Raw genomic sequence first — 15978 nt, 5'->3', positions numbered from 1 at the left:
AGAGGGTATGGAACACCCGCCAGGGTAAGCGAGAGGTGCGGGGGCCCTTCCGCAAGAAAAAAATAAAGGTAAATGGTTCGAAATTGTGAGTTTTACGGCTTTCTGAGGGATATTTTATTAATCCTTACAGCAACATTAATCCAATTAATTAAAGTAGATGATGCTTAAAAATTTCTCTGAGCACTGGGGGGGGGGGGAGGGGGGTTATCCCCCAAAACCCCCCCTCGCTCTCCCACTGCCGAGCACCGCCCAAACTTTCTCTCCCTTCATCCCCCAGTGCCAATTCTGGCTATTTGCCCTCTGAGGATGTTGAAAAATACACCAACGAAACGGGAGAATTATGGCGACAGTGCTATGGAGCAACGGATTTGGAGAATTCGTCGACGCTATCCGCTGAGAAATTCTGAAGTATTTTATCCTAAGTGACTATTTCACAGTGTTATATTTTAAGGTTTTCACTTCTACGAACCATGAATCAGCCGTATTTACTTTGTTTCGGGTCCCTTTCTCAGGCTCAACTGTTGACATTAGGGAATACTAATTCTCCCCGGAACTGCGGCCATTAACCTAGTTTCGCATAATTTTCCTTGCCAAAAGACCTACCGTGTCCTACATTTAACATTCTAAGGAAGAAGGAAAAATAATTATTTTCTTGTAGGGAACAATTTCCGTTGAAATCTTTTCTTGTAATACCAGGAAAAAGATCGTTCGTAAGGTTGATGAGCGGTCAAAGATTGGTATTTGGTAGTGTGGTTTAAGGAATTCATTTTTCCCACTGAAGTGACTCTGATAACAGTGGAATCCCCGCATAGTTCAAACATTTAATTTCTATGATATATGCTCTTGTGTCGACATTGTTAGTCATTGAATACCCTCTGAATTGGTCGATGAGAGATAAAGCGTGCCCGGAGCGTTTGGGAAGCCCATTAATCGTCCATTGAAATACCACCAAGAAAATTTGTTCACCCCATGTGGAGGCATGACAATAAAAGGGCAGTTACATGCAATCACTCCAGATCTGAGATTCGAGACTCCTGTGTTGTTCACACGCACATAGTTCTTGCTTGATCAACCAATCTTATACGGCCACTCTTACTTCTTATTTATGCCCGTTTTCAATTTATTTTCCCTGTTGTGCGAGTGGCAATTTGCTGCGGAGTATTGATTGTAGTTGTTGTGGATGTTTAGAGGGGGTAAGTTATTGCGAAACGATTCAGACTCAAAACGCGGAGAGTTTATTCAAAAGAGGGTATGTATTTATGAAATGTATAAAAAATAGGGCCCTAAAGAAATGGATAGTATATTATTGTTTGTCCGTGTAGAAAAGTTGGATTTTAGATAACACTTCATAACTACAAGGAAAAAATTTTGATTACCCCTCTTATTTGGTTTTTGATGCGTTTTTAAAAGGCACTTTCATGTCCTAGTCTTAGAAAGCGGAAAAAGGGTTACACAAAAAATCGCGTTCATAGTGCATTTCTGAATAGTAAAAAATCAAAATTTAAGAATGCTGTTGGTCGAATTTGCGTATTAAAAAATCAATCCAATTTCTTGTTTGGATACGGTTTTCTACTTGCATGGAGTTTAATTTTTTACGGACTGTAATGGAAATGCTAAGCGTATCATTTACAAGTTGAAGAGAGTATGTATGTCGTATATTTTTATCTGTACCTCATGAATCAGGCTGGCTTTTTTATTATATTCATTCCTCTGACTTGATAAGGCTGTTAGCTATGAGTACGGAGGGTAACAGTGGAGGAAAAGATGTATTATATTTTAAAATGGGCTTTCGATTGAATAATTTCCATCACGGAACGTCTCCCGATATGATAAATGCGTACCACTGGCCTCGATAAGAAATTTCCTTCTGCTGTTGGGAATGGGTACTTGAAAGAAATGACGTTGAGTGGAGATAAAGAACGACAGTTCTATGAGTTACAAAGAATGCCGAGAGATTCATTGCAAATGAGTATCTGTCTTGATGTTCCGTGAAACTCTGTGGTTGATTGAGAAATACGATCACTTGATGATGGCACATAGTAAGTAACTATTTTTATGTAGTGAACCCCATACTAACTCTTAACATTGAATCCTTTTGTCGGAAATGACGTCCTTATCTCGAAAATATTCTTTAATATCCAATGCTGGCTGGACAGTAACTATAGTAGGAAAGTGATGAAAGCATTCGTTTACAATTGGTAAATTCCGGATCAAACTGGCTGACAATGATAGTATTACGTAGAGTTTTTCCTATGTGATGTTTTTATGTCTTCGCATTATCTCACGCTAAAAATAAAATACTTACAATTAAAGAGGAATTTAATTATCACGTAAGTAATGCTTAAAGATCATGTTCTGTTTTTTTCTCTAAAACATATGGGGCTAATATTACAATGGAATAGCAAACTTAGGCAGGTTTAGGTAAAATTAATCACCATAATCAACATATACCACAATTTTCTAAATTAAGCCAGCTATTGAGAACACACACCTAGGGATACCATTGTAAATAAATAATTATCAAACCCTAAAGGTAAAGTGTTAACCAATTATAAGATTGATCTTGGTCTTTATCTAATTTTTAAGTAAAATTTTTAAAATACTACTCAGATAATATCTGTTTTGCAATTTATATACATGTTTAATTCACATTGATATCCATGGAAACATTTTTCACCGCCGTTCTTGCCGCTGGCTTGTAATGCACTACGTGTATGTTGAATGCTGTTTTTATCACTCCATCCCTCCGAGGATGGAGTGGAAAGGAAAAAAACAGCGTTTTCTAAGCTTTGGCGCGTAATTATACCTATAAGACTAAAAATTTCTAATGTTTATACAGATAAAGAAATATTCCCGAGTGGCAGTTTAAAATGATACTCAACCAAAAAGTTTCTTCTTTGCTGGTGGTAGATTGGTCAGGGTAATGATATTGTTAATGGCGCTTTGATGTTTTATTCGTATATATTCAGAGTAATGGAGGTCTGGGATGGGTTGAAAGCAAGAGTGGGGTGAACAAGAAGTGAAGATCGCATATTTGATACCTTTAAGGGGAAGTATCGCATCCGTTCGAGTGGCTTTTTTTCGTGAAGCTTCTCTGGATTAAAATTCACGTCATGGTGTGAAGAATTTCTACATACATTGTGTACACCATTGCTAACATGCGCTTTCATCTGAATTATCAACTAGCTACTCATCATCATCATCTCTGGTAAACAATCGTAACATTGGTTTGACGCAGCTCTCCACTCAGTTCTTCTATTAGATAATCTTTTCACACCTACGTATGTCTTCTCTTTCACATTCTTCTTTACCTGTTCCTTATATTTTGTTCGAAATTCCTTGTTGTTTTGTCGTATGTTTTTTTGTTTTCCTGTTTAATTGTTCCTTATATTTTGCTCTTCCGTTCTTACCATCTACTTGCCCCTCGACGATTGTCTAATTATAGTATGATAGAACAATTTCTAACGGGGTAATTTGTCACAGGTAAAGGAATACCTACGATTGGTCGGATTGAATGTTAGTGAGAATTATCACCAAGAAGTCAAACAAATTAATGTCAAGTAGCAATAAGATTTTATATCTAACGATTTTTCACGGTGTTATGTTTTATACTTAGGCAGAGGTCGGTGCGATGTCGGCGGGTGAAGGATTTTGACATTCTACATTCTGGTCAATAAACCGCCTCAATTATCGATAGTTTATACCTGTATATTTTAAATTTGGATTAACTGCTTAGTGTGTTCTTTTCAATTTTTATGCATGTGATTAAAGTTCTCTACCTGATTATTGTAAAGTTTTCAGAGTCCGTTGGAATAGATTCTTTTAATAAAATCTTTAGATCGCCGACCCATATCGCAGTCTTGGATGCCCCTCTTCTCCACAGCAACATGAGTGCCTGTTTGGATCTCATTGTCTGTACATATAAAAAGGAGTGGTCAAGGTGGCAGCGCATTAACTCAAAGCTGGGGTCAACTTTAAACTACTAACTTCATTTATGTCATGGAAATGGAAAAAATAAGACAATAGGATTTAAAGTTATAGATTTGAATTCAACAAATATGAATATATCCATGTACTAACTATTTTTACGTCTAGGTAAAACTTTTATATTTGAGATACCGGAACATGTTGAAAAGGTTACACTTCATGTATGTATCGTAGCAATATCAGGCTGATAGCACAAGTTTTAACTCAATAATTGGTCTCAAAATAGAAAACGGAGACAGGGCGAGCGGGAGTGATGCGTTCTCTTATCACCAAGTAGTCAAACAAATTTATATGCCGGACTAGCAATATTTTTTTAACCCTCCAGCGGGCGCGCCGTGGCACAAAGTGCGGTTTAAAGGTTTTTAATACGGCTAGTAGTTACGCACTATACATTTTATTTAGCTTTGGCGGAGGTCGGTTCGATGGCTGTAGGTTACGAGGTTTGCAGGTGAATCCTTAAATTTATGACAGTGTAATTTTCTGTTAAAATAGCATAAAACCGACGCTGTCTTCGGGATCAGTCAGCCATACCCGCCATGGATCACAAGATCTGGGCTTTTACCACCTCATTATTGGGCATTAGCCGAGAATCGCTCTTCTTCATGTTCACTCTGAGGCTTTTCTGGGTATTAGAGGGAGAGGGATGCCTTGGGGGATGAGGGAAATTTTATGTGAGGGGAGTGTTGTTCTGAGAGCGATCGGCAGGTGACTCGAATGAGGGGAAAATGCGGTGTTATTGAAGAAAGGGGAAAGAAGGTAGGGAACCGCGTACGTTATACACATGCGTTTATTTGATCAGGGAGATGAGGGCGAAGAGAGTGAAGAGAAGCATTTTGAGTGCCCATCTCATGCACTTGCAAATTTTGTAGAATAATAAATTTGAATAAAGTTAAATTTGAATCACAGCTATTATTTGCATGGCAAAAATCATTTAACCTTACTAGTGTTGTTTAATATCGATCCATATTATTTCAATGTGCAATTTACCATGGTTTTACGCTTGTATTTCCTTTTATATTATTATTATTAGTTTTCATTATTTTTCTCCCAACCAAGTAGTTTCTTTCCACCATTAGAGCAGTTAACTGTGTTTAAGTCCTACCCTGGTTCAAGTTATGCCGTACTATCTTTTTTTTAATGGATTCATCCTTTGCAGTCATATAACGCCTTTCTTCATGCCATGTTTAGTGTAACCAAATAGGTTTCAGTGTCTTCTGATGGCAATTTTTGAGAATATATGTTCGCAAGGGCACAGTCTAGGTACTATTCCTTCCTTTGGCCTTCCTCGTTGCCTTTTTCCGTTCCGCGTCCCTTGTAACTCACTGTTTCTGAGCCTATAGAGTTACAACTTGTTCCAGCTTCTCATCTGGCCCACTGCCCATAGATTCGCACCCGATTTCCGCTTCTTCCTTAGTTTCACCTATCTTCTTCACCCTCAGCCGCACGTGTTCTACTCCCTGGTAAGAGGGAATGTTAGATGAGTGACAGCCAAGCGTGTCGTCTCTCGACGACTGACCACTCATTATTCCCTGAATGGCTTCCAAAAGACGGTGGTATTGATTCCTCTAACTCAAGATACAGATTTGTAGTATTTCTAACCCTGCTGCGTGAACGGCGGTGAAATATACAAGAATGCCATGAGAAAAAATTCCCCTAGACCGGGTATTGAACCACGGACCTTTGGCTTTCCGGGCCAATGCGCAGACCACTACGCTATCCAGGCTCTTTAATGCTCTAAAATTTAGTTACTATAGATGTAAACCTTGTTTTTTAGATGTACAGTCGATTGAAATATTGTGTGGAAATTTTCATTGGTTAGTTTTCACCAATGGTTTTTCTTTCTCCGCATTGTAATTTTAGAATTCATAGTCTTCAACTCTTCGCATACCTTAATTGAGCCACTATGAAACTACCTATTTGGGCTATGTATCTCACAGATAAGCCGTATATCAACTACCAACGAATGAGTGAAATTTGAGTGAAGATACAGATACTGACGCTCTCAGGAATAGAATCGAGATTTAATTTCCTTTTTATAATTTATTTCCATTTTTGGGCACAATATTTTCTCCAAATATTTTATTTCTCTGTTTTGTATATTTTTGTTTTTGCACTCCGGTAGTTGAATGAAAGTGTAAAAAAAGGGGACGCATGCTCACAGCCCAAATAAAAATTTAAATTACGGGATCCTTTGTTAATGAGTGACTCAGCAACCCTAAAGCGAGGAGGGAACTACCTATTTGGGCTATCTATCTCACAGATATCAATATATATATGTCAACTACCAACGAATGAGTGAAAGCTGAGTTACAGGGGCGATTTCTGTTTGCAAATTTAGTCTTTGAAGAATCTGAGCTTTTCCCGGTGAATAGCGTGGATGAAAGCTTCTCGGGTTTCCAACCGGTTGGAAACCCGAGAAGCTTTCATCCAAATTAAGTCTTTGGTAAAATTTGAAAATATAGAGGTTAGGAAGGTAGAAACCTCGATTTAGACGATGTATCATGCTATTACTCAAAAGATAAGGGCGTATGTTAATTCATGGGTTATTGAAAACGGCTATTCTCAGATGAAATTTTAGCATGGCAATTTCGTAAAGTTTGCCATAAAGTAATTCCGTACGGTGTTGAATCGTAAGCATTTTTGAGAGCATTTACTTAATTGTGTGGCTAGACAGGTGACTTTGCCGTTGCATTCAAGCAAGGATAGTCGCTGTAGGGATATGATAATTATTGTAGACGGGTGTGGCACCTCTGATTTGTCGTACACTTTTTATTGCCATTAAAAGCCACTGGGACTGGAAATACAAATCATGAGATTTTTTTATAAATGCCCTTGAATTAATTTCTAAGCGATCAGATGTTGCAAAATTTATGTTTTATGTCGCATTGAAGTAAAAACTCCTAATGCAAGGCTGATTAGCATCGAATTGGAACAGTTGTAGCTCAAATATACTCTTATGACGGATAAGTTGGCTACTGATATTTATAATCATTGTAAAAGAAATTTAGCACAGAATAGATTATTTTCCACTGCCATTAAATTCTCATAAATCAGGCTGATTTTTATTCATCATATTTACCCCTTCTCATAGTTCAATTACCGTGTTCTAGTTCCTTTGGCAAGGAGACTATAAGAATAAATAATACTTTAATGGAATTGAGACACGTTCAATCTTTGAGACTCAAAGATGCGAAGAAAAAATATTCTTCTTTCAACAACCGCTTTTTTAATTTCATTGCTATATTTTCACTGACGCCTGAAAATATATTCTTCCATTTCGTATTTTATATTCGTCTCCACTCAATTTTTGATGAATCGTGATTTTATTCCCCTTAGGGATTTCTAGTTAGCAATCGATTGCAAACATCTTAGGCCTGAATTATGTTATGAACGAACGTTGAGTGTGTTAATTTAGGGCAGTTATTATTATACATAGAAGACTTTTGCCAGTTAATAATGCCTGTGACCCCTTTCATTTTGCGCAATATTTCAAAACTTTTGAATATTTTCAAAATTAAAAGGATTGCTCTTCAACGTTAAAGGATGGAATAAAGATTGGGATAATGTTGGTATCAAATAAATGTTTGACGTAAACCGCTATATAAATTTCCGTTACCGTTGTATAAGGATTTCAGATTTCCTTTCTTGCGCATTTGATTTCATTTTGTGATTTAGCCAAAAGCATATAAAAAGTGATTATAATAATATTTACCTTCAATTATTACTAAGCTTTAGCGACGTAATTTGGCAAATTTTAATTGGCTCGCAGATTAAAACATTTATCACAGATAAGCTTAATAATTATTACCTCTATTTTATCTGAAAAACTTAATGAATCTAGCACATGGAACAGTGTTTAATTTTGCTTCTGAAGGCAAAGAAATTATAATTAAAATTAAAATTGTAAGCATACTCGTAATTTAGAAAATTGAACTCTGTATTCGCTTTGCATTTTTTTCAGTTATATATTTTCTGGCTTGAAATACAAATAACTTTTTTACCTGTTAAAATTGGTTTTTATTTTTATGCCATGGAAAAGAAGTTTAAGTAAGGTGTGAAAACAATACTTGACGCTCATAATAATACTTCAGGTTTAACGCTCTGTATGTGTTATTAAACTGTTGATATTATTTCCAAGTTAACGGTGAATTCACTGTTTTTTTTTATTCGTGGTAATATTTCTGCTTTAGGTAGCAGTAAATATATTTTTCCATCAAAATGCATGAAATACTTTGTGAGTTCCAAGTTTTAGTATTTTTTTTTAAATATGCGGTCTCCATTCCTTACGAAATAAGAACTCTTTATGTAGGATGCTTTTAGTGACGCGTAGACAATCGGTATTATTTATTTGTTTTCCTTTTTTCTGCCCGAGAAAGAGGAATTGTATTTCCGCGGAGAAGATAAGGCCTGTCCGTCCGTGAGATTTTTGCGCAAGTGGCAGATCACGAACTCACGCTCTCGCTCTTGCGCAGACCTTCAGGGAAAGCGACTGTTCACAGACGACAGAGACGTGGCACTTGGATAAGTCTGCAAGAAAAATAATTCATCGTTAATGCTAAAATGTATCCCATGGTGTCAATCAGAACTTTATCTTCTATTTGTTAAGGTGCTCTTACTTTCTTATTTTATTCACAAATTTTTTCCTCAAGCAGTAATGCGATTGTTGCCTCATAGGGAAGCTTTGTTGTCCAACTCAATATTCTGAACTTCTGTTTTATATTTCCTTCTTTCATTTTTGCATTGTTCAAGTACCAGTAAAAATACAATAAAAGGCACAGTGTCCGGCGTGATACGGTGGAAATCTTTGATATTCAGCTTAGTTAAACCACTTGTCTGTTTCCACACACTTTTATTTAAAACGACTATGGTTTCGGCAACTTGTGCCATTGATAATTTGTTGCCGAAACCATGTTTGGTTTAAATAAAAGTGTGTGGAAACAGAAAAGTGGTTTTACTAAGCTAAAAATACAATATTGTCAGAAAGACAATGAAAAGAGAAATAACAAATCGTATTCACTAAATTCCCAGAAATTACTCCAGGACAAGTAAGGAAGTAATTTCGTTGCTATTCGTTGAATAAAGACCGTATTTCTCGGACAGAGAAAAGAAAAACAACGGATAAAAATACAGATGGTCGACACGTTACAAAAAGCATCCCACTCAAACAGTTATTTCGTTAGGAATAGAAAATGGCCACATATCTAAAAAACCCGTCTCAAAATTCCATAATTTTCCCCTCTTAAAAAAATTATCCTTAAATTCTATTTGAAAAAGCCAAGAAAATGAAAATACTTTCAGAACTGCACCAGTGAACTACATTGGTGAATTAGCATTTGCTTATGATAGAGAGAGAAATGATAAAACAAGATTGGGCGACTCAATTGCTTTTGAGTGGAGAAACATTAGCTGGAAGATGAGAATATCGCAAGGAGTCCAAAATTAGGCACATACCTGTAACATAGAATTAAAAGCGGTTATCGGAAAAGTTTTTATCAAAGATATACCGGTGGATAAATGATCATTCAGATTAAGTGGAACGAGCATTGATGACTACCGATGAGCACCGCTCTTGTGGTAGTTCATGCGAGGAAGAATTTCAGCCTCGTGACAGGCAGAAATTCACTCCGTATATTCCGCTCCGTTTGCGATGAGTACGGTGTTGTCCGCTGATGAGGCAGGTCCACTCCGGAGGCTCGTGCCGCCGCCGCCGTAGGCCCGAAGACACCCATGCCGTATTCCATCAATCAATAGCCGTGTCCGTGGCTCGCCGCTGGGAACGCCCCTTGTCGTCGACGAGGCCTTTTAATGAATGCGTCCCGTCGCTGTTTAAGTGGATGAAGGGTTCGTTGTTTGCAGTGCCACGGGCGAGTTGGCCACTTGAAGGGATTGGACTGGTCGATGTCTGGACGATAGGGCGGTCTTAGGGGCCGTTTTCTGCGGGGATGGAACTGAAGATGCCCCGGGCACGCCACGCCCAGGCAGAAATAAACACGTAGGCGGAACATCCACAACCCTTCTCCAACTTCACTCACAAACTGATGATACCAGTGCTGTGTTTGGTAAAGGCATCAATCCTACAAATATCTCTGCTCGTTCCTGCTAACATCTATGTTCCTTCCTCAGTTGACGTCGAGGCTGGTGTCCTGACACCCCCTTCTACACGCCTTATAGGCGGCTTGCGGGGTAGTATGTAGATGAAGATGAAGCCTGTAATAATGTCATTAATTCGCCAAAGTACAATCTTCTTCGATGTTGTTTTCCATTTATTTTCTGAAAAACCTCAGTTGTTAGTGATAGGTTTCACTTTCATGTGAGTCTTTTTGTGGAAATGGTTGCATCATTGAGATCATAGTGGTTCGTCGCATAATACATAAATGTTAAGATTTTGACAAATAACCCTTCAGCTGCCTCTTCTCAATTGAGATAGCATATACTATTTTGCATCCTCTGAACTTCCAGCCTCTAATAATTTATTTTGACCAATAATCGTCAATATTATTCGGATTTATTTTCCATTCATATTTTCATTAATGACAACGTCATCGATCGTTTCAATAAGCTTGTTAGTTATGAAGAGTAGATGACCTCAATTTCTTCATCCCCTCGTTTCACCATTTCCATTTCTGATTTATTTTTACTATTTTAATAGTTTTTAAGGGTTTTTTTTTACATTTTTTGGTTATATGGATGAGGTAGCCGTCTCTGAGGCCAATACGTAAATGGGATTGGAAATAAAGGCCTTTTATCCGAATATTTTGGTATCGCAAAACTTTAATGTTAGCTTTGAAGAACCATATCATGTTTTCTCTTAAAACTTGAAGTCTTCTATTCCTTTAATTTTTCGTATTATTTCTCGTTTTTAATAGCGATTTAGATTAAAATGTATAGTACGGGGTAGTTCGGATAAAGTTGAATAACTAGGAACAAGAGGTAAACCTTTCGAAGCATGATTTACCGTGTAATCCGACATAGTTTTCTGTATGGTGGCTTCGTTTATTACTAGTGAAACATAGTGTTTAATCATGCAGCCGAATTGATGTACCGAATTCTTGCGCATTGCAAAATGGCTCTAATTAGGATGACAGGCGAGCATGATTGATAACTACTACATGCTGATTAATGGCGAATTATATTGGGTATTCATGTCCGCGAGTCTCTGTTCTCGTGCATGAGAAAGTCCAATGCCATTCCTTGACTGGAGAAGTGGACTCATGATGATGTCTAGATTGTTAAAAGGGGATCGGGTTGGTATTACGGCTAGAGTGTTGGCTTCCAACCTCGTAGGCTCGGGTTCAAATCCCGGCGTTGGCAGAGAATTTTCAGCGACTGCCCGAGTCCTGACTTAATCATGCGTGGAGGACATTGCAAGCGCGACACTCCGTCCGTCGGATGGAACGTTAAGCTGTGGCCCCCTTGGCGCCTTTCGTTAAGAACAAGCTAATGCCGACGCCGGGTTTCTCTCCACCCTTCCTTACCTACCCCATCCCTCATGGCGCAAATGGCCTCAGCTGTCGGCCGCCTCCTCCAAATACCATACCTAGCAGCTTGTTATAATATTTACTCATGGATTGTGTATAATTTCATGTATAATTTGAAGTTTTAATTCTTTCGAAAAAAATTGTGTCGTTCAAACGATTAAAATGCATAATAGTTCTTAACGTATTGTATCAAGTTATAAAACTTTATTTTGGGAACTAATCTGAGAGCCTTCCACCCACCATCGAAGTATTGCAGGCTGTTGTGATGTTGAAGTAGAGACTTGATGCATATATAAGAGGAAAATGTAAATTGTATTGTGTCTGAATGAACCAGAAGGTTATTGTGGTAGAAGATGGATGAACTAATAACGTTAAATATCCGATAGTAATATTACTAATCGGTGCGTGGTTTTTTAGAAATGAATTATGCATTTTCTATTTTAAAGCTATTGTGGAGCAAGTTGAATCCTGTTCACCCTCTGTTAAACATGTGACAGAAATAGGCTGATGACCATTCGGTCGAAAAGCGTTGTAAATTATTAAATTAAAGTTTTGGAAAAATTTTCACCTCTCTTTTTCATTATGCAAAAATTAATTTTTCACAAATGTAATTTTTCGAATGTAGCCCACGTAATAATACCCCGAGAAACCATTTTCCAGAGCGATTACAGCATTTTTGATTTTGGCCATATCGTGCAGTGTCACTATTTCGTGAATTATTATCTCAACAACGGAGGGAGGTGCGTTGATGCATCATGCGGTTACGACGGAGTGAGATACAGTGTTTCGTCATAGGGTTCAACAAAAATAGTAAGAATTGTCTGAGTGACCAGAAAAGGTAGGCCATTACGTAGGCCGCAGCACAGGTTTACATTAGTGCTGGAAGTCAAATTTAATTATTGCTTGATGATTAGTTTCCGGGTTACATCGTGTCGACTCATTTTTGGCCAAAAATGAGTCGACGCGGTATTAACTCGGAAACTACTCATCACTTTAATCCCCGCGGAAGTCTCCGTAATAATTTCACTATTTATTATTGGCTAGCCTTACGAAATGTAACTATATCGAAGAAATGGGTAGGAGTTCCATCTATAGGGTCAGTGATCTCCCAGATGCAATGCGGGAAGTCTTCATTAGGGGAAACATTTGATGGTAAGGTTTTGAAACCACAAATCCCCCCCCCCCCAGGATACATGCCTTGTGGGAATTAACCGATATTTGGTCATTTCTTCATTATTAAGAAATAACGTGGATATTTTTACCGATAAAAATTCATGGAGTAGCGAATAAGAGCCAGTGAATTTGGTTAGAAAATTGGCACACAATCTCAGGTCCTAATAAAAGCTTGAAGTGATCTCAAGCAACGAGCAAAAGCGATTTATCTTCATTGACTTCCACTTCTACATCTACGTCTACATTCTACTCCGCAAGCCCCCAAAAAAGGCGAGTGGCAGGGGGTGTTAGGACACCAGCCGTTTACACAAAAAATGGAAATGCTCTAGCGAAATTACGATTTGCATTAATTGAAATCCTTTATGGTTCGGGAGAAAAACGAATTCCCATATCTATCTGTTCAGCTAAATATCTATCTTAATTTATTGCTTCTGTCGGACCTGGAAATATAGTGGGGCTCTAATATTATGTTCCCCGTGTCTCTCTTAAAGATATCTATTCTCAATTGCTCAAACAATCTAAGCCTAGCGCGCAGCCTCCGAAAGCTACTCTACTTGAAAGCTACAAACTTCGATTTTATCTCTATTGTAACATGCGAGCTCGGAGGAGTCATCAAGTCCCACGCCGCGGATGCGTTGACGACTCGCGGTGTGACGTGGAGATGTGTCCGAGATGACGAAATGGAGCGACCGGGCGGAGAGTGTGCTGAGTAGGGGAAGCGGGGAAATCCCCGAGGTCACACCACGCCCATGGGCGCACTTCCGGCATTAGACAAAGGGAACTTGGAGAGGGAAACCCGGTGCTCGCCAAGCAGTGGGAGTGGGATGAAGATCTCCCAATCCTACGGGTCACCTGAACCATTCATTTCAACTCCAGTCGTATTTGCATCGACAGATTGAGTGGGCGTTTTTATTGCACGTTCAAACTGCCAGCTAGTCATCTATACGTTGGGTCGCCATAAATTAAGATTGCAATCAGAAGTTATCCGGTCACGCATGATTTAAACTTTGTAGATCGTTGCACTACAAGCCTCGTCAATGGTTTAAATATAAGTGAAATATTTACTTACTATTTAGATTTTAAGTTTAGAGTTTGATTTTGAACACAAGGGTGTTGATTCACTTATCATGACAGTCCTTAGTCTTAAAAGTGCCGCTATCTAAAAATTCTTTTTCCCCCGGAGTCTACGGAGCAGTAATGTCTTATATCAATTAGGCGACGATAATGGAGAATAAAAATTCATATAAAGACACAATGCGGTTAGCGTGAATAAAAAAAGTGGCATTTTTTTATTGCCAAAAAAAGGTCAATTTAAAAAACCTGGTTTTTTTTGGTCACAAAAACTAGGTAAAATTCAATGCTTTTTATCCCTTTGTTATCGGTTTGGGTTTTTTTACTACTCCAATACATTCGATGTTGGATTTTTTAAAAATTTTAGTTATAAGTGCTCTTTGAATGTTTCCGTGGTGTGAGTGAAGTATTTTATTCTTTACGGAGTACGTAATTAGTAGTAGATTGGGGTGACAGAGCAGTAGAGGAAAAGAAATGGCAGCAGAAGAAAGGTTTACATGTCAAATATAAGAAAAGCGCTTAAAGCTGTTCATTTAATGTTCAATGTTTAACACGGTGTTCAATGTTAATGGGAATCGAAGAAAAACAATACTGATTTTAGCTTATGAAAACTTCGGGCAACATTCAATTCGATTTCAATTCAATTAATTTATTATCGTGGGCCATCTGGCCCATGAGATAATTTACAATTGCAAAACAATTACGTAAAAATCATTTGACAAAGGTTCAAAGAAAATAAACAATACTATGGTAAGACTCAGTAAATGCAAAAAATAGAGGCAAAAAACAAAAACAAAATATAAATCTATACAAGCATACCTATACGTACAATTGCATTCCTAATGCGGATACCCGGGTATCTAGCCACACAACATTTTCAGACATATTAAATACATTTGAAACTGTATCACTATTTATTCAAAGAAAAATATTCAGGTGTAGCAATAGAATGTAGGACAAATAGAAAATCACACATTTTCAGATATATTAAATACATTTGAAACAGTATCACTATTTATTCAAAATTGCTCAGTAGACTGCAAATATTTTTAAATTGTGATATGTCTCTACTTTTTGAGGGCATTTGGGGGTCAAAAAATCATTTTTCAAAATCAAGGTAAGGGTTCATTGTCAAACTCCATTATCATTTTGTCATCCAATACAATTAAATCGATGGTTTTTTTAATTCAGGAGTTATACCTTTTGTGATTTTAATGCTGCGTAATACTGCCGAAGGCCGTGGCCTTCAATATTGCATTTAGTCGAAAATATTATTTATTTAATGCACTTTTGATGTTTCTCTAATATGCACGTGAAATGGGTCGGATAAAATTCCCTTTTATTTTTCATGTTGTGTGGGAGCGGAGTAAATAAAAGGCACCCTTTCATTTTCTATATTTACCTGGACTACTGCGGACGATGTCTCGGATTGGCTTCGTTGTGAGAGCTCACCGAAGAAGATTGAAAGAAAGAGGATATGAAAATTGAATACGGAAATGTCAAGGGAAAATGGTGGGATGTGGTACAAGGGTAGAGAAAACGTACGAGTGAACTTGAGAGTCAGATAGCCGATCATGGGCAGGGACAATGCTAAGCATTTAACGCAATCTGGATTGAGGCTGGCTAAAAAGAAGAGTGATACCTAATTTCCGTCCACATGCTCGGAAATTAGCTTTTAATTTTACATTATAATTTTATGTTTGATTTTACACTTTCCCGGCGAACAGAATTAAAAAAAAAACCTTTCTTGGGTTTCTGCGCGGTCAAGATATTCTAAGAGCCCTGACGTTTCGGATTCCGACTCGTCACCCATTCTCAAGGCTACTGAGAATGCATCGCGGGAAGTATTGATGGCTATGGCCTTCGATAGTATTATTAAAATTATTAGGGTATAGATTTCAGGGTACGGATGAAACCCTCAAAGGTCCCCACCGGATTCATGCTTTGTGCGTATTGACCGAGGTTATGGTAATTTCCTCATTGATAAGAACTACAACCGTAGCTATTTTTTTACGGATAGAAATTCATGGAGTAGCGTCTAAGAGCCTGTGAATTTGGGTAGAAAATTGGCACACAGTATCAGGACCTTAAGAATGCTTGCAGTGGTCTCGAGCAGGGAGTGAAAGTGAGTATTCTAAATCTTAGCCCTGTAGCTGTAATCTTTTTTAACATTTTTGTCTTTTGATGTTTTTTTCTGAATTTAAGAGGTAGCATTTTTTTACAATGACGCTATTTGCTCAGATATTTTGAACGATATTTAAAAAAATTG

Source organism: Ischnura elegans, chromosome 2 (assembly GCF_921293095.1).
Source record: "Ischnura elegans chromosome 2, ioIscEleg1.1, whole genome shotgun sequence".
NCBI classification, from domain to species: Eukaryota; Metazoa; Arthropoda; class Insecta; order Odonata; family Coenagrionidae; genus Ischnura; species Ischnura elegans.
The sequence above is the reverse complement of the archived record's forward strand: the minus strand, read 5'-3'. Positions refer to the sequence as shown.